The 20812-nt window shown below is 41.6% G+C and overlaps 1 non-coding gene across 1 annotated transcript; it reads left to right on the top strand.

Moving 5' to 3' along the window:
- Window positions 1-3236: 3236 nt before the first annotated feature.
- Trnag-gcc lies at window positions 3237-3308 on the top strand. The gene has a single exon. It is a non-coding gene; the product is annotated as a tRNA-Gly (tRNA).
- The last annotated feature ends 17504 nt before the right edge of the window (window positions 3309-20812 follow it).

Genomic DNA, 20812 nt, shown 5'->3' with positions numbered 1-20812 from the left:
AATGTGGAGAAATACGTAGTGTGTCTAAGGAAGACAAGCTGGAACACAATATTAAAGAAAAAGAAAAGGAAGTAAATGAAAATGAGATGGGAGGAATGAAAAATTTGACAAAGCGCTGAAAGAAGTAAATGGATACAAGTCCCCTGAAGTAGACGACATTCTCCTCAAATTATTTATTGAGATCGCTGGAAGAGAGAGTCAACTATGACAAAACTATTTCACCTAGTACGAAAAATATATCATACAGGCGAAATACTCTCTGACTTCAAAAATAGTATAATAATTTGTATTCCAAAGAGGGCGGGTGCTAACAGGTGTGAATACTACCGAACCATGTTAGTAAGTACACCCTTATTTACAGAAGAAAGGAAAAAGTGGCAGAAACCGACTGCGAGAAAGATCAGTTTGCGTTTCGGATAAATGTAGGAATACACGAGGACATACTGAACCTACGACGTCTCTTAGAAGGTAGACTGAACGGAGGCAATTCTATCTTCATATGGTCTGCAGATTTACAGAAAGGTCTGGACATTGTTGATTGGAATACACGTTTTGAAATTTTGATGTTATTAGGGGTAAAATACAGGCAGCGAAAATTTATTTACTACTTAGAGAAAAACTAGACTGCAGCTGCAGTATAAGAGCAGAAGAATGTGAAAGCGACACAGTAGTAAAGATGGGATGAGACAGGGTTATAGCCTCTTCCCAGTGTTATTCAATCTATAGCTTGGGAAGTCAGTGAAGAACACCAAGGAGAAATTGGAATGGGGAATAAAGTTCCAGAAGAAATAAAAACTTTGTGGTTTTCAGATGGCATTGCAACTCTGTCATAGATGACAATGGATTTGGAACAGCAGCCGAAAGAAATATAAAGCGTCTTGAAAACAGGTTATAAGAGGAACGTCATGAAAGATAGATCAAGAGAAATGGAGAGTAATCGAATGAAATCATATGATGCTGATAGAATATGATTAGTCTATGAGTTTTGGTATTTGGGCAGAAAAAAAAGACGGTATCGAAGTAGAGAGGATATAAAGTGTAGACTGGCAACGGCAAAAAAGGCGTTTCTCAAGAAAAGAAATTTGTTAACATCCAACACAAATTAAATTGTTAGGAGAGATTTTCTGAAGTTGTCATCCTGACGCATCATGGAATCGTGTGTGTGTGTGTGTGTGTATGTGTGTGTGTGTGTGTGTGTGTGCGTAAGTTGTTGAGGGAGACCCAGACTTGAATGTAGCAAACAGATTAATACACGGTGACAATTATTGAACTATCTGAAAAAAACGTAAATTAGTTACAAACTACGGCCTACACACACTTTATTCAACATGCAAACGTCACTACAGATATTCGGATTTAGGTTATGATGTTCTCGATATGGTTGCCATTATTGGTGATGATGTGGCATAGACGAATGGTGAAATTCTGCATGATCCGCTGAAGTGTCGGAACATCGATGTTGTCGATGACCTCCTGTTTTCAAGTCAGCAATGGTTTTGGGGTTATTGTTGTACAACTTGTCTTTAATACAGCCCCACAGAAAGGAGTCGCATGTGTTCATAACCGGAGAATATGGCGGCCAATCGAGGCCAATGCCAGTGGCCTCTGGGTACACCAGGGCCAGAATGCCGTCCCCGAAGTGCTCCTCCAGGACGTAGACATTCTCTTGCTTCGATGGGGACGAGCTCTGTCTTGCATGAACCACATCTTGTCGAAATCAGGGTCACTTTAGATAATGCGGATGGAATCATCTTCCAAAACCTTCACGTACCTTTCGGTAGTCAAAGTGCCATCAAGGAATATTGCAACGATTATTCTGTGAGTGGACATTGCACACCACACGGTCACCCATTGAGAGTGAAGAGACTTCTCAATCGCGAAATGCGGATTCTGTCTCTCAAATGCGCCAGTTTTGCTTATTGACGGCCCCAGTCCAAATGCAAGTGGGCTTTGTCGCTAAACCAAACCATAGTCACATCAAAGTCCTGTTCGTCATTTCTGTGGACAATTGTGTTGGTGAAACACACCCGCTGTTCCGTGGCCCTGGGACTTAGTGGCTGATGGGTTTCAATTTTCTATGGGAAGAGATGCAGGTCTTCAACAATAATTTCTCGCAGTGCCTCCCGCTTGATTCCTACCTGTTGTGCAGCTCGTCTGATCGATTTCCTGGAGCTGGTTTGAAACGCAGCGCGTGTCCTCTTTATGTTTTCAGGCATTTTCACCCTTTCTGGACGACCGACTTTTCCAACGCTGTCATCACGAATACTACCCGTTCTCTCAAACTTGCAAATCAAATTCTTAATTGTTAGCACACATGGACCGGTTGTCTTCAGCTTGAATTCTGTCGGAAACTTGCTTTGAGCAGCAGTTGGACTGTTATTGCTCGCATAATAGGTTTTAACAAGCGCTATACGCTCAGGCACGATGTACAGTGATATTTTCACGTGCAAACGGCCGCAACAACAAGGCGCGTGCGCAAACGCATACTAATTCCCATCATGCCCCGCGGCCGACTGTGCAGTTTGAACGTCCTAACGTAAACAGTTCAGAAGTTATGAGGCTTTTATTTCATATAGTTTAATAACTGTCACCCTGTATGTACGTATGTTGAAGTAATTATGCAGAGATGTAGAGGCTTGGACAGAACTGGTTAGATGAGAGGTGCGTCAAACCAGTCTTCAGACTGAAGGTTGAAGTATAGATTAACATGGCTACAGCGTAGCATGGCCGTGTTGTTTTAAAACCTGTTACAATCAGTCTGGCGTGTAGAACTGAATACAGGCTCAGCAAGCCTTCTTTGCCTTGAACACAACTGTTGTGATTAAGTTGTGTAGAAGGGGAAGGGGTGTCGTTTTAGGAATTTGGGGCACATGCTGGGTGGGCATGTTGCAGCCATCTTTACTTAGTGCTCTGTATTGGAACTGTGCCTTCCTGCAGGTCGGTGACGACTGTACGAGAAGAGGTCGTGGACACTATTTCGGCTTTGTTCTGTAAAGGTTCGTACCCACCATGTCTATGCCTATAATGAGCACTCAAAATCTGTTCAAAAGATGTAACAGCAACACAGATATAACTTTCTCTTTTGCCGGTAGGTGGTAGTGTCCTTCGGGCAGCATGGCGGCAAGCAGTGCGACGTGCGCAACTACCTGCGGCCCCCTTTCGCGGAGGGTGCTGGTGGCGGCCCCTACTTGGTTTATTCCGCAGAATACACTATGGGGAGACTGAGACACGTGTACAGCGGAGTGGCGCAGTGGCAGCGCGTTGGGTTGCCAACCCAGAGGTCCGTGGATCAAAACCACGCTCTGCTATATCAAAATTTTAGCAGGTCATCTACTTCTAGCTGATGGATTCTGAAAATAATCAAAAGAAATCTTAATACCAAAGCCTGTCCACTTTTTTTCAGTGACATCTTTAATTCTCCAACATAAATTTCATAATAGAGAAAAGATGAGAATCGACGGCGTGCGGAAAAGCTATCCCTCCGAATTTTTGATGTGAAAGCTCTTGAAGCTTTTTAAATAAAATAAAAAAAAACCATTATTAACGTTCGACATCTTTATTCTTCATGTATAGATAATTGCAGCCCTCTGCCGCTAGAGGGCTCCGAATTGTAGCGTGTAACATAGCAGTGTGTAACGTAATTACTGTATGTCAGTGCGTGAGAAACAGTGTGCTCTAATCGAATTTCGAATTCGAAGAGTTCGTCCACACATGGAGTACCATCTACTTCAGCATGAAAATGTCATACCACACACGAGCGCTGCGGTATCTGCAGCCTTGTGTTCACTGTAATCTGTCATCCCCATCCGGTTTTCATCTCTTTCCAAAACTTTGATAGTGGTGAAGCAGTGCAAGCCGAGGTGGTCCCTCGCTGGGAGAAATGTTTTCGTCGCCAGGGGGACTATGTTTAGAAATAGATATGAAGGCATGGAGAATAAAGATTAAAGATTGTTAACAACGTTTGTTTTATGTACACGCTTTAAGAGTTTTCACATAAAAAATTCGTATAATCTACAAACGCACATAGTATTTATAGATTTGGTTAAAGCATTTTATAATGTGAACAGAAACAAAATTTGGATTAGAATGGAAAGCAATGGATATCCCAACAAATCAGTAAAAGCCATAAGACTTCTATACAAAGAATATAAAATTATAATAAGTATAGCTGAAACAAGAACAGAAGAAACTTTAATAAACATAGGGAAGGCTGAGTATCACCCAAACTTTTTAATACGAGTGTTAATGAGATTAGCCTAAACTGGAGCCAAAACGTCCAAAAAGATATTAAGATAGACATCACGTTAAAAGTTTTGCTTTATGAAGACGATGTCTTGATATGGCAAGAAAAAGAAGACGATTTACAACATGCACTGAACCACCTGAATTACCTTGTTACGATCTTAAGATACCTAAAACCAAGACTAAAGTGGTGGCTTTCTGGAGAGAAGATCCTGTACGATCCAAGATCATTATCGACAATGTGAATTTAGAATAAGAGTCCTCCTTCACTTAGATGAGATGCCAAACTGGCTTGGGCACTAATACAAATTTATATGTAAAATTGGCTACATTTGGAAATGTATGTTGCACCATTCATAATGAATTTAAAAATAAGACCAGACAAGAAATGAGCGTAAAATTTTATAAAACTATAGCTCTTCCATCATTTCTTCGTGGGAGTGAATATTAGTAAAAAACTAAGTGCGGAAGTGAAATTTCTAAGAGAACAAAACGCTGCTCAAAAAAAAAAAAAAAAAAAAAAGAAACAATGTGACAAGAACTGCATACAAGTACAGACAGCTGAAAGCAAAATAACCGAATACCGTAACACCTGGTTCGAATATGTACATACAGTGGATAGTAAACGATTTCCCAAACCAGCGATAGCTTATAAATTGGCAGCAAGAAGGTATGTTAGAAGAGATGGACGGACAATTTCTGAAGACGGAACAGGTTCAATGGTTCAGTGCCTATACCATCAAGTACAGAAGACGAACAGGAAGAAAAAGAAATTTCCATGCACAGCTACATCAGTTGTTTACCGAAGCAGCTACATTGTGTTGTCAACAAGTCAGAAACGCGTGTACTGGGTAACTTCGAACTCCTCCGACAAAATTTCGGAAGTTCCTCAGAGATATTTCAAAATGGTTCAAAATGGCTCTGAGCACTATGGGACTTAACAATTTCAGGTCATCAGTCCCCTAGAACTTAGAACTACTTAAACCTAACTAACCTAAGGACACCACACACATCCACGCCCGAGGCAGGATTCGATCCTGCGACCGTAGCAGTCGCGCGGTTCCGGACTGAAGCGCCTAGAGCCGCTCGGCCACCGCGGCCGGCAGAGATATTTTCTTAGTACTTTAGTATAAGGGACTTCTAGTGGTTCGTAACACAGTAATTGCATTTCGTATGATTTCTTAGCCCTGTTCATCTTTGTAACTGTACTGCACTGAAAACAGGTATTTGCCTACAGTGTAAATGTAGACGATATGCGCTGTGTGTCCTGTTTGGAAACAAACTTGTACCCTTCACTCACGGCTCTGGTTGCTCACAATAGTAATGTCCACTTCGTTCTTCGCCATCAAGGTAGCACCCAGTACTGCTGGGTTCTGTCTCGGATTTGTTTTTCTGGCAGTTCTAGTTGCATTTTAACAGTGATACACAGCAGTATGGATAGGTTTACTAACGAAGAGTTGGGCAATACGCAAAGCGTGTATCCGTTCACTGACGGCAATAAAAGAACGGCACAACGATTCTATACTAACCCGTTCCCGCAGTGATGTCAGCCTCGCAGTACATTTGCATCTGTATAGGCATCCACTTGAAACTACACTGAAGCGCCAAAGAAACTGGTATAGGTATGTGTATTCAAATACAGAGACATGTAATCATGCAGAATACGGCACTGCGGTCGGCAACGCCTATATAAGACAACAACTGTCTGGCGCAGTTGTTACGTCGGTTATCGCTGTTACAATGGCGGGTTATCAAGATTGAAGTGAGTTTGAACGTGGTGTTACAGTCGGCGCACGAGCAGTTGAACACGGCATCTTCGAGGTAGCGATGAAGAGGGTATTTTCCCGTACTTTCATTTCACGAATGTACCGTGACTATCTGGAATCCGGTAAAATATCAAACATCCGACGTTGCTGCAGCCGGGAAAAGATCCTGCAAGAACGGAACCAACGACGACTGAAGAGAATCGTTCAACTTGACAGAAGTACAACCCTTCCGCAAATTGCTGCAGATTTCAATGTTGGGCCATCAACAAGTGCCAGCGTGCGAACCACTCAACGAAACATCATCGACATGGGCTTTCGAATCCGAAGGCTCACTCATGTACCCTTCATGACTGCACCACACAATGCTTTACGAGGCCTGGACCTGGGCATGGGCTCGTCAGCCGGCCCGAATGGCCGAGCGGTTCTAGGCGCTACAGTCTGGAGCCGCGCGACCGCTACAGTCGCAGGTTCGAATCCTGCCTCGGGCATGGTTGTGTGATGTCCTTAGGTTAGTTAGGTTTAAGTAGTTCTAGGGGACTGATGACCTCAGAAGGTAAGTCCCATAGTGCTCAGAGCCATTTTTTGAACCTGGGCTCGTCAACATCGGCATTGGACTGTTACTGACTGGAAACATGTTGCCTGATCGGACGAGTCTCGTTTCAAATTGTATCGAGCGGATGGACGTGTACGGGTATGGAGACCCTCATGAATCATGGACCCTGCGTGTCATCAGGGAATTGTTCAGGCTGGTGGAGGCTCTGTAATGGTGTGGGGTGTGTGCAGTTGGACCCCTGATACGTCTACATACGACTCTGACAGGTGACACGTACATAAGCATCCTGTCTGATCACCTGCATCCATTCATGTCCATTGAGCAGTGCGACGGACTTAGGGGATTCAAGCAGGACAATGCGACACCCCACACGTCCAGAATTGTTACAGATTAGCTCCAGGAACACTCTTCTGAGTTTAAATACTTTCGCTGGCCACCAATCTCCCCAGGCATGAACTTCATTGATCATATATGGGATGCCTTGTAACGTGCTGCTCAGAGATGATCTCCAACCCCCCGTACTCTTACGCATTTATGGACAGCCCTGCTGGATTCATGGTGTCAGTTCCATCCAGCAGTACTTCAGACATTAATGGAGTCGATGCCACATCGTGTTGCGGTGGCTCTACACGATATAAGCAGGTGTTCCAGTTTCTTTGGCTCTTCAGAGTAAATCCTTTCATTATATGGTCACCAGCTTTTCCATTCATGTGATGGTGTTTGCAGAGCAACGAAGGTAATTGGGGTAGAAAACTAAAGCAGTCATAGACGTTGGATATCGCGGGTCCTTTATATGAAAATACTCAGAGAATATCCCTCAACGTTCTCCGAAATTTTGTCTGTGGTGTTTGGGTTTACCCTCTATAGTCTTGTCAGATTAACCGTTGAGTAAAATATTATTTATTAGTGTAGATAGCTGAACGATATAAAATGATGCCAAAGGAATTTTCTGACTCTACAACATATGACATGGTAACATAAAATTTAGAGTAGAATCTGAGGCAGATTATTCAATAAATTTCCTGCTCCTGAAGGTCAGTATAACAAATGGAAAATCCGAATTTTATGTTTACAGGAAAGTAGCAATAATATTATAGTAGATCACTACAGTCGCTTAGCCATCTATAGTATGCCGAGCGAGGTTAGTGACCTTTATTTGTGATTTTTAACGTATTTTGTCCGGCCAACATTAAATAAGAACACTTTTGGTTATAGTAGCATGAATTTCCTTGTCATTAACAGTCCAAGAGAAACGTCTTAAAGTAAGCTCAACGCTCTTAGCATTATTCTGCGAATTACCAGTATTAATAACATGCTGGAACGCTACGTTCACTCTTTTATGTGAGGCGTTGGAAAATTAAGTCGACTTCCTACCGAGAGAGACTAACTCATTGTTGTAAACAGCCATTGCGGAAATTTTCATCTCAAGAAAGTCTGATTTGTCAATCCAAAAAAGTTACAACTAGAATTTGAAGAAACCTGGACTCCTTAATATGAAGTTCTAATGGGTCCTATAGATTGTCCACATTAATTAAAACTGTATTGGTAGCACGAACCTGCACGCACGGCCAAGCTTATTAGGAAGAAGACTGTTGTTCTCTCCAAAAGCAATTAATGAAATCTACTTGCGGATCTGCTATCAGTTTTTCATTAAATGCGCTATCATGGCACATCGACGGATTCCTGTCGACATACAGCGAGAGAGTAATGAATTTAAAAGAGATTTCAGCTGTCGCCGAGAATCTGAAGCATCTTCAACCAGCACTAAAATCCTGGAAAAGGAAATGCGGAGGAATGGGTATCCCCATAGACGATGAGATCTGGTTCACTTTATTTTTTGCTGACGACCAAGTGTTGGTAGCTGGAGATGAGGAAGATGCAAATTACATGATGCGCAAATTAAAAGAAGACTATGAAAAATGGGGTCTTGTCATAAATGTATCTAAAACAGAATATCTGAAATTGGGAGAAAATGCTGTTAACGGCTTACATCTCGGTGCTGATACTGTTAAAGGGTGTCATAATGTTAAGTACCTGGGAGACACACTGTCGTCCAATGGTAAAAGTATGGATGATATAAACAATAAAATTGGCTAGGGCAAGCGTGCCGTAAAACCACTAAATGGTATTCTCTGGAACAAAAACATAACGCGCAGAACAGAACGTACCATCTACCACAGAATTATTGAAAGTATGACAAAATATGGTGCAGAGTTGTGGGAACTAACTCAGAGGCAGAAAGATCGCATGCTGGCTGTCGAAATGGATTTCTGGAGACGGAGTTGTGGATACGCCAGACTTGACCACATTGGAAATGACAGGATCAGAGAAGTTATGAATGTCGAAAGCACAATCCTAGACTACATAGAAAGAAAGCGCCTACTCTGGTATGGTCACTTACAGCTTATGCCAGACACAAGATGGCCAAAACGTGTACGGCAATGGACTCCAGATCAAAGAAGAAGGCGAGGTAGACCTGCAAGATGCTGGAAAGACGACGTCAACGAAGCAATGGCGGTGAGAGGTCTTAATGAAGGAGGCGACTGGAATGCCCGGGAACGATGCGAGATTGGGATGCGAGAGGCGGCGGCAGCCATAGAAACCAAATCTGCCGAGGGCAGATGGTGATGGCCCGGAGGCTCGGCACGAGCATTTCGGAAACTACACTACTTTTCGGATGTCCGAGGAGTGCTGCGGTGAGTGTCTTCAGCACGTGGCAAAATCAAGGTTAGACCACGTCCAGATGCCGTGGGGTTGGACAGCCACCCCTCATTGCAGATGTTGGAACTCGTTGGCTGGGCAGACTGGTGAAACAGGACAGGCGGCGGACTGTAGCGGAACTAACATCATACTTTAATGCTGTGTCTGAACAGCGCGGAGGCGTGTCCCGCCCCACAAGTATCTCAGTGTGCTATCCCCTTGCACGCACTCACGTCGCTGTTGAGCTCACGGGTCATGCGTCGGTGGGAGGATGAGTGGCTGGAAGTGACTGACAATAAGCTCCGTATAGTCAAGCCCACAACGCGTGTGTGGTGTACTTCCTTTCAGCCCCATGGATGGGACGAGGTTCTCCTCACTCGGCTTCGAATAGGCCACAGCCCTATGACGCACGGCTTCCTGCTCCGGCGAGAGGACTTTCCAATGTGTGGTGCTTGCGGCGTCCAGGTCACTGTGCGCCACGTTTTATTGGATTGCGTTTTATTTTCTGGCCAGCGGGTCGCGGCTGACTTGCCAGCGGACCTGCCATCTCTTTTAGGCAACACTCGGACGAATGTGGTTAAAGTTTTAAAGTTCTGTGCCCTGTCAAATGTTTTTACAAAGATTTTAGGGAGAGGATTTTAATTTGCTCACTGTGTGACAAGCTCGCCCATATTTTATGTAAGTGGCCAGCCAATAACAATTTCCTGTGACATTCTTGTTGCTATGTTTCCACTTTCCTTAGGTTTTACTTTCTTATGTAGCATTTTCCTTCTTTTCCTGCTTTCTTTGAGTGTGTGCTTTAGTTTTCCTAGGTCTGTCCACATTCGTTCCTCTTAATGTGTGTCAGGACGCTGATGACCTCGATGTTGAGCGCCCATAAGCCCCAACACACCACCACCACCACCGAACACTCCTAACAATGGGCCTCCGCAGCCGACGACCCATGAATGTGCCAGTGTTAACACCACGACATGGGCGGCTACGACTGAAATGGACACGTGATCATCGGCACTGGACGTTAGCGCAGTGGCAAAGCGTTGTGTGGTCTGGTGAATCCCGACACTTTCTTCATCATACCGATGGGAGAGCGCGAATTCGTCATCTTCCAGGAGAACATCTCTTTGACACCTGTAATTCGGAACGGAGACGAGCTGGCAACAGCTCCATTATACTCTGGGGAACATTCACGTGGGCATCCATGAGTCCACTGCAGCTCTTTCAAGGCAATATGACGGCCAAGCACCATCATACACTGGTTGCAGACCACGTACACTCCCTCATGACGATCATGTTCCCCAACGGCAGTGGCACTTTTCAGCAAGATAATGCGTCATCTCACAAGGCCAGGAGCATCATGAAGTGGTTCTAGGAACACAGTGGCGAGTTCCAGTTGATGTGCTGGCCCCCGCCTCGCTAGATCTGAACCCGATCGAACACATCTGGGATGTGGTTGAACATGGTGTCAGAGGTCATCACCCCCCTCCCCGGAATTTAGGGTAATTAGGTGACTTGTGTGTGTAGATGTGGTGCCAACTACCTCCAGCGACTTACCACGGCCTCACTGCTTTCATGCCACAACGTGCCGCCGCTATTATCCGTGTCAAAGGTGGACATAACGGCTTTTAAGTCGGTGGTCATAATGTTCTGTATGAGCAGTGTAGGTTTGCTACTTTCAAATTTATGTTACAAAGAGCACCCAAGTTAGAGGTGTCTCAGAATAATTTAACAAAAGAAATAGAAATAATAAGACAGATTGCTGAAAAAATAGAAATAATGAAACAGACAGTTAACAAAAAAAGCTACTCCAATCGGAAGTTAATCTTTTCCATCAGAAAATAATGCCACAAGAACACGTAGGTGGTACAAATCCACATGGAAAAAGACACTGCTGGTGAGAAGACTAAGGTATGATGGAAAACTTCCCTGCAAAAATAGCACATGCCCTAAAGCAGTACAATGAAAAGCAGTGGTCGTCAAACATTTTTGCTCACGGGCCAAAATGACATTGTGTGGCAGCACCTCATGGCGCGTATGTATTGATCTTATTATTAATTACTAACCTACATTAATTAGGATGTTGTGAGCCGTCAACAGACTAGCTACAGTATGGGCGCGATACACTTGGCCGTCGACCCCCAAGTACTGACCGTTAAAAGTCACACTACTCGGAGCACTGCGTGCGGACTGTTCCCTGTTTCACATTCCCGCCAACCTCAGCAACCGCAAAGCTTTGTCACTGTAATTAGTTGACGATGTAGTGTGAGTTGCCTGTGTGAGAAGATCGTTAATTGATTAATAATGGTATTTGTAATTATATTTAAATGCGCTACTGAATATGAGATACCATCACAGAGGATTGACAAAATTTTTAAATGCCAGTTTTCTTCTACCCGTTGCATCGTATTACAATAGACTTAATTAACTGTATGTTCCTTGCTATAATTACTGTACGAGGTGCATTCAAGTTCTAAGGCCTACGATTTTTTTTCTAATTAACTGCTCACCCGAAATCGATGAAACTACTGTAACTTCTCGACGTAATCGCCCTGCAGACGTACACATTTTTCACAACGCTGGCGCCATGATTCCATGGCAGCGGCGAAGGCTTCTTTAGGAGTCTGTTTTGACCACTGGAAAATCGCTGAGGCAATAGCAGCACGGCTGGTGAATGTGCGGCCATGGAGAGTGTCTTTCATTGTTGGAAAAAGCCATAAGTCACTAGGAGCCAGGTCAGGTGAGTAGGGAGCACGAGGAATCACTTCAAAGTTGTTATCACGAAGAAACTGTTGTGTAACGTTAGCTCGATGTGCGGTTGCGTTGTCTTGATGAAACAGCACACGCGCAGCCCTTCCCGGACGTTTTTGTTGCAGTGCAGGAAGGAATTTGTGCTTCAAAACATTTTCGTGGGATGTACCTGTTACCGTAGTGCCCTTTGGAACACAATGGGTAAGGATTACGCCCTCGCTGTCCCAGGACATGGACACCATCATTTTTACAGCACTGGCAGTTACCCAAAATTTTTTTGGTGGCGGTGAATCTGTGTGCTTCCATTAACCTGACTGGCGCTTTGTTTCTGGATTGAAAAATGGCATCCACGTCTCATCCATTGTCACAACCGATGAAAAGAAAGTCCCATTCATGCTGTCGTTGCACGTCAACATTGCTTGGCAACATGCCACACGGGCAGCCGTGTGGTTGTCAGTCAGCATTCGTGGCACCCACCTGGATGACACTTTTCGCATTTTCAGGTCGTCATTCAGGATTGTGTGCACAGAACCCACAGAAATGCCAACTCTGGAGGCGATCTGTTCAACAGTCATTCGGCGATCCCCCAAGACAATTCTCTCCACCTTCTCGATCATGTCGACAGACCGGCTTATGCGAGCCCGAGGTTGTTTCGGTTTGTTGTCACACGATGTTCTGCCTTCATTAAACTGTTGCACCCACGAACGCGCTTTCGACACATCCATAACTCCATCACCACATGTCTCCTTCAACTGTCGATGAATTTCAATTGGTTTCACACCACGCAAATTCAGAAAACGAATGATTGCACGCTGTTCAAGCAAGGAAAACGTCGCCATTTTAAGTATTGAAAACAGTTCTCATTCTCGCCGCTGGTGGTAAAATTCCATCTGCCGTATGGTGCTGCCATCTCTGGGACGTATTGACAATGAATGCGGCCTTATTTTAAAACAATGCGCATGTTTCTATCTCTTTCCAGTCCGGAGAAAAAAAATCGGAGGCCTTAGAACTTGAATGCACCTTGTAAGTGCCGCATTTGAGGATGACTGCCTCCGTACTGCGCATTCACGAATCCATGTTACTTCCGTGTCAAAAGGTACAAGTTGCATACGCCCATGAGTTGTCAGTACTGGAAGACAAACTGTGAAATATTCAGCGTCTGGTTCAAATGGCTCTGAGCACTATGGGACTTAACATCTATGGTCATCAGTCCCCTAGAACTTAGAGCTACTTAAACCTAACTAACCTAAGGACATCACACAACACCCAGCCATCACGAGGCAGAGAAAATCCCTGACCCCGCCGGGAATCGAACCCGGGAACCCGGGCGTGGGAAGCGAGAACGCTACCGCACGACCACGAGATGCGGGCTATTCAGCGTCTCACATCCTCTAACCTCGCAGTGGCCACACTGTTGCCCGTCTACCCCTGAGGTAAACGGCCAACTTAGATTATGTCAATTGAAATTAAGCACACATTAAAATATTACTAAGTACTTTTGTTTGTTACTGAGAGGAAAACTACACTCTTAAGAAGCTCCTACCATTTGCTCACGTTTTTCGATTGTGTGTTAGTTGCTATATGCATATTATTATCGAATATCAAATACGCCTGAGAACTGCGGGCCGCACGTTTACGTGATTGGGGCTGCATGCGGCCCGCTGGCATCAATTTGGCGACCGCTGGGGAAAGCTAAGTTTATCCAAAAGGGCAAAGTGGCATCACGTTCATCTGGAAACCGTAATCAGCTGTTACTTGAAAAAGTATAAAAACCAATCACTTATTAATCAGCTTTATTTACGCTAATATACGTTTCGCATTTTGATTTATTGTTGGTTAGCGTATTACATTAATATCTTCATTAGTATTAAGTTTTTATGGAACGTATTTTGAACGTGGCCGCTGGCTTTTACTCTGTATCTTGTAGCTCCTTTTCTCAGATCTATATGCATAGCACACATTTTAGTTTCACTGATGTAGCACTGCTTCAGTCAGTCAGTGATGCTAAAATGATGGCGAGCTTACAAAAATCCATTTTGCTGATCAAATGTTTGAGTGTAACGAAAACATGACTTCCTATAAATTACAAAGTGGGTTTTCCCAAATTTTCACAGCCAAACAAAGAGCTGTAAATGGACAAATGTCAGACTGACCAATATGAGTTCTAGTTTTGCAAAAACTATTTAATTGCTCGAAAGAAATCTGCGTAATTAAGAGTGATGGGTGAGGTGAGAGAAACCTAAACTATGGATTACTGTCCGAATTTTCATAGCCAAACGAAAAGTGAGAAAAGGACACACGGGGGATCAAACATATCAGCGTGAGGTGCATTTTTGCAAAAAATGATTTCATTAAATAAATGAAATCCGGCTAATAAAGAAAAACTTAGTTAGCGATTTAAGGGAAAATTGAAATATTTCAAAAACAGCCGCTACTACCTGTGTAAATGAAGTTCTTCGAGGTCTAGCCATTTTGCGCATAAAAACTAGAAAATGTGTGATATTTAACAGTCAAAATGATTTCCTTTGAACCGAGTACTAAATTCAGGACATTTCGAGAACAGAAGACGCCAGGAAAGCAATTTTGTAATCCTCTCGGTATCACTTCACAGTTGGCACAGCTCTATGGACGAGTATTGTTTCTCTTGAGCCATTGGCTTCACAATTGAAGTCTCGCATCAGCGCTACGATCTGTCAGTGGTCATCTTATGTCGATTCAACTACAGAACTATAGAATGTCTCAACCATCACCTGACGTGGGCCATTGTGGCTGACCCCCAAAGACGCCTGGTAAATATTAGCAGGAGGGTAAGGCGAGTTCTGACGAAAAATGCCGACTCAGGAACTGTCAGCACTTTCTGCATCCAGTGCCATATTAGAGCTGATGAAATTATGCTTGTCAACTGTACATGTTTGATAACTGCTACAGCACAGACTGCACTGTGAGAGCATCACCCTTCTCTTCCCCCTCCCCTCCTACCCCTCCCCAGAGCTGGCCTTCTACTAACGTGGAAGGTCTTCCAGTAACACCGGAGGCAGAAAGCAGGTGAAATGGGCTGAGAATGGAAAAGATCATCCAGGCGTTCGGAATTATCTGAAATAGTAGATACTGTTGTAGGCATAACAGAAGGTAAAGGAAGAATAGTTAAAGAAGAAGAATTATTATCATTTGAACTGAGTAATTAAAGATTACAAATAATTTCTCTATGGTTTCGCAAATGAAAATACGTATTTTTTTATGACTTGAATGGTTCACTAAACATGATGGATTTTCAAAAACAGACTCAGTTTGTCAGGTCCAAGGACAACGAGTTTATGTCCAATTTATAAACACTGAGGTAAGTAGTAAAACATACATGAGAATGTTCATATATGTGCTAGTGCAAGACTCTCACTTGACAGAGATACCAGCGAAAGTTACCAACCAGCAGAAACCGAGTGTGAGGGCCGAAAAGTTATTACAGTGAAAGAAAATGATCAGTTTATTAAAATTGTTACATCAGAATAAGGATGTCTCTTTAGACAAACCTGGCTATATAGCAGGGTACGAGTGTAAGCATAAGATAAATACATATAAATGTCATGGGGCAGCACAGCCTAGTACAGTCTTTCAATGGACGCCAGCCACTTCAGCGACTTCTGTGTTCTTAAAACCAACAGCATCTGGTTTTCCCTGAGCAGTTACTCATCCAAGTGCGGTCTGAGCCCAATGTTGCTTAACTTCAGTGACTGGGAGGCAACCTTCGTTATCAACGTGGCATGGCTGCTGGCTTCAGTTTAAGATTAAGGACGTTAAACGGTTTAAAAAAAATCCTATCCTGTACCCATATCAGTAAACCCATTAGCAATAGCAGAAACTGAAAAAAAAGATGGAACAAGGAGTAATCGAGAAATCTCAGAGTGGTAAAGAAAGCTAATGGAGGAATCCAGTTAGTTTTTCATGCTAGAATATTAAATCAAACAATAGAAATGAAAAGGAACACTATGGAGAGTGAACTGCCAGGATAAATGGCGCTGAGAACATAAACAGCACGAATCTCACTGCTGGCTACTGGCACAAGCCACTTCAGCCTGAATTTCAACTATATACTGCATTCTTGTTCAAAGGGAGGTCATATCAGTTGAAAGTACTCCATTTTGGTTTAAATGTACCAGAATCAGTGTTTATGTGTGCATTAGATCTAGCACTAGGTAACACATCACTGTAAAAGATTATGTAGTACGTAGATGATTTACTTGTTATTCCTAGGATATGGCGTGACCATATTGCTCTGTTGGAGGAAGTATTCATTAAATTAATGCAAAGGAGTATTACAATAAAATTATCTAAGTCTTAGTTTTGAAGGAAAGGAGAGAGATTTTTGGAGCACACTATTGACACGAATGGAATTTGACCCAATCCCTAGAGAGTATAGACTGACCCTCAGAATAAGAAGTAATTAAAATCACTTCTAGGAATAGTAAATTGTTGAGGAATTTTCTATCTGGGAATTAAATTACCAACCAGTTATTATGCAGTTGTTAGAACAAAAATATCAATGGCACTGGGATGAGAACGAAAAGGAAATTTTCGATAAAACTGAGGGGACCCTGTACATGCTAAGTTGTACCATTGCTACCAAGACAAACTATTCAAAATTTCTACTGATGCTTCACACTATGGACTACCTTGTGCCGTCTTCCAAGGAAATTTAATTGATGAGCTGTATAATCATCGTGTTATAGCTTGTACAAGTCGGATACTAAACAAACACGAGCTCAGTTATTCAACAACAGAAAAAGAAACTTTAAATGCTTTAGGTATCTTCCCACTGGTAATAAAACCATAGTGTATACTGACCATCAAGTCATTACCTTTCTCATGAGTAGTTAATTATTACATCAATAATCGATGAGATGGGTCTTATTTCTTCAAGAATTTGATTTAAGGTTGGGTATTTTGAAAGCACTAAAAATATTATGTAAGACTACCGCAGGTTATTACGAAAACTAAGGCTCATTTGAACCTAGTATCAAGTTTCAGATTCACTTTATGAAAATATGTGAGTATAACAAAGCTATTAGGAAACTTGCACAGATGATCATAAACGAACATTCGTTCGATCCTGTCTTAAGTAAAATTATTCAGAGTATACAAGCACAGGATGTACCTAGAAATAATGATGGAAATGTTTACTCGAATACAATATTACACAGGACTCTTAAAAATCAAAAGCTGGAGAGTCTGTGTACCAAGCCACGTTACTCATAACTTAATCGAGTACATCCGTCGAGGTTATGACCATTTTGGAACTTACACAGCACACGATGAAATATCATTACTTTAAGAATATAGCCATATTCTTAAAGTAAAGATATGTCATCATATGTTGTGTAAGTTCCAAAATGGCCAGAAATGTAATAAATGTTATTTGCTCTTCTCAGCTATGTCAAAACGTAAAACTGATTAAAGTATAGAACACATCCCACAATTCCCAAAGGGTTATGGCATTTGGTATGTGCCAGTTTATATGGTCCGTTACCAAAAAGAAAGGGTGGATGGAAATATTTACTAGTAATGACTGAATGTTGGTCTAAACACGTTCGTTTGTACCCACTGAAATAAGCAACTACTAGAAGTGTGTTCAGATGTCTCAAAAGAGATTATTTGGTTAATATAGGTATACCCAAATGTCATATTTGATAATAGAAGCCAATTCAGCAGTCGTTATATTAAAAGTATACTAGAAAGATGTAGTGTTAAGCATGTAATGATTTTCAAGTACAATCTGATAAAAACCCTGCCAAGACAGTAATGAAAGAACTAGGAAGGCGATATCGTATCTGCTATTCAGAAAGCACACCAAGTGAGTAGACATTTAGTCAGAATTTGAAACCATTCTCGATGAAATGCCTCATCTTAGTACAGGCTTAGTTACACTGGAAACTGTGGGTGAGGAAGTCTTAGGAGATCAGTTACCTTCAGTGCCGAAGTGGCCTAAAATTATGGATTGTCAAATAAATGCTAATTCTTCTACAATAGAAGATAAGTTAAAAATAAGTCCATAAAACAGATTAACGAAATATAATGAAGTTGCTTTGGAAGCTGAACTTCAGATAGATGACAAGCTTATGGTCCATATCAATACAACGTTTCAAGTTTCATTAGGAGGTTAAAAAATTTTGCCATAGCTCATAGGAAGTGACCAACTTCCCACACCCAAAATTCTTACTGTTAGAGGACCCAGAAAACCAGACAGTTAAAGGACTATACAATGTTCCAGACAAGCACAAACACTACGAAATGCTACTGGAGACTCATAGGGAACAATATACTCTACAGTAAAAGAAGAGAAATCGAGGATGAATGATTATAAATTATTGTTTAATGATAAGTGGTAGGTAATAAGAACAATTTAGGCATATAGAACCATAACGTCCGAAAGCACAGAGACAAAGCTTTGAGAAAATTAGATGTCTGTAAAAATTAAATTTGCAGGCAAACCGCTAATCTCATAAGTCTGACTTTTTTTTAATCGAGTCTCAACAGCCCAGACTTCCCATGAAAAAATAATCAACCCACTTTCTGTTATGAAATTTTAATTAATATTTCAGATTATTATCAATGTTAATTCACAGAATTATCATATAGTTAGTCTAATGACAACAGTATCTTCTTGACTGTTATAATGTTTATAATTACTGTGAAACTAAAATTGGAACATAAAGAAGATACCAAGTGCACCACGATTATAACTTATTCCAACACTTCATGGTCATTGTTATCATTATTGTCATTAAGCATATTCTGTACCTTGAGGTTTAGATAAAACTGTTTGTCCACATCAGGTACAAAATCTAGTAGTTTTGTTAAGTCTTTGTGTTCCAATGTTCATATTTGCTGTCCACTCCATATTTCCGCTCTAGATTTTGCAAGGTCTCTACAGATTGTGGGAAAATGATAAATTGTGGTCTCCCTGAATGTCACTCGCAGAAAATGATGCCCTCTGAAGACTCCAACGAAGAATATGTTACCTTAAACAACATTTTCTGATAAACTGTTGGAAACTTAATCACAGTAAAATTTCTGAATCGTACATTGTTACCATGTGCATCAACTTTTGTCTTGATAATGAGGTTAGTAACACTCTTAAAGGTCCCGAAATTCTCAATGTCCATTTTATAGACTAGAGTTCTGAAACCATGGTACATGAGGTTATGGTGGGTCATTTCTTTAAGAGCTTACACTGTTTATGAAGAAATGGGATTCAGTGTAGCCAGTGAGTGCTTCTATAGCAATGAAAGTTTGTACTTTGGGCCCAAATGGAACTGAGTATTAGAGAAATCAGTGAGACAGCTTTTTGTGAATGTACAGTACTGACAAAGCTGGTTCACGAAAGATCAAGAGATGACAGGAGCATGTATACATGCTACTACAATCTCAAAACTGACAATGGTGAGCTTTAGGCCATTGTGTTTCTCAATGCATGAAACATTTATGATGAAAATATGATTAGATGTTAGCTCAAGGGGGCTCAGTGGATAAAAAAGAAGGCTCAGTGGATAAAAAAGAAATGTGAAATGTTGTATCAGGATAAAGTTATACATGTAGGATTTGTCATTCATAGGGTTTGTAAGAGTTAAAAGAGGGTTGTAAAATCACTTGTTTGAAATGTAGTCTGTTTCTTTCGCCACACATACAAGCACAGGGATACCCTGTGTAACATATAGATGAGAGTAATTGCATCCTATTGAAATTAACCAATGTTCACGACATTTTCCCCACACAAGGGATGACAACTGTAACATTCCTGAGGGTATAATTAGGGAAAAGTTAAGTGCAATAATTAATCCCTTACATGTGTGTACTCTTAGCAGTCGCTTGGCAAATGCAAGTTTTTACCCTCATATGCTACACAGCGACTTCTTGAATATAACACTACCTACCAAAAAGATGTGCCACGATCAACAAACACAGTGGATTTCGTAAATAATGGCCGAGCTCACTTTCCCTAGCACAACTGGAGGCAACCTGCTTACGTCTTGTCTTATAAAGGTGTCTCATAGCCTTTGTCCCAATTGGTTTCTGCTCCAATGGCCACAAGCTCTGATGTGTGTGCAACATCAGTCATAATGAACTGGCAAATGGGAAAGAATTCAGTGCTATTAAAAAATAAATTACAGAATATTGGCATGCCATCTAATTTTATTTCTATTTCCAGAACAACAACAAAAATCAAGAAAAATATTGTAAGAGCCCATCTATTATCAACACTCACGTTAAATTTTCCTGGTGCTACAAGACACGATAAAAAGCTCCACATGATCCTAGAATTCACACCAAATTAACAAAATTTCACACAAGAACACCATTTGACATACATTTAATAAATTATTCCATCTTAAGATGACATCAAATTTTACACATAGATTCATGTACTGCCTCTTTGAAAACGAACTCAGACTCGTAGTGAACTATCTTAACGTTTGGCGCCTGCCTCCTCAGGGTGCACCTGTGATTGGTCTATAGTTTTCACCAATGACTATCCACATTAACTGAAATTTATATTTAGCTTCTACGTGTGGAATGGAAGTTATTGAAATTATTATTAACAAGTTATCAGTGCAAGTAATGTCAGAAGCTTGGTTCGAGATGAGTATTAATATTTAAACAGTAAATATATATGATGAAAGTTATATTCCTTTGCAAAAAGCCTCGCAGTTGAATCCCTAGTGTCTCTGTAGGTTCCAGCACAATATAGCACTTACAAAAGACTGGAAAACGGGTTACCAATGAGTACTTGTTTGGTTTCCTGTTTATTTGATAC

The sequence above is a fragment of the Schistocerca americana genome, chromosome 3, assembly GCF_021461395.2.
Source record: "Schistocerca americana isolate TAMUIC-IGC-003095 chromosome 3, iqSchAmer2.1, whole genome shotgun sequence".
Classification (NCBI taxonomy): Eukaryota; Metazoa; Arthropoda; class Insecta; order Orthoptera; family Acrididae; genus Schistocerca; species Schistocerca americana.
Note: the sequence above shows the minus strand (reverse complement) of the source record. Positions and strands in the feature narration are given on the sequence as shown.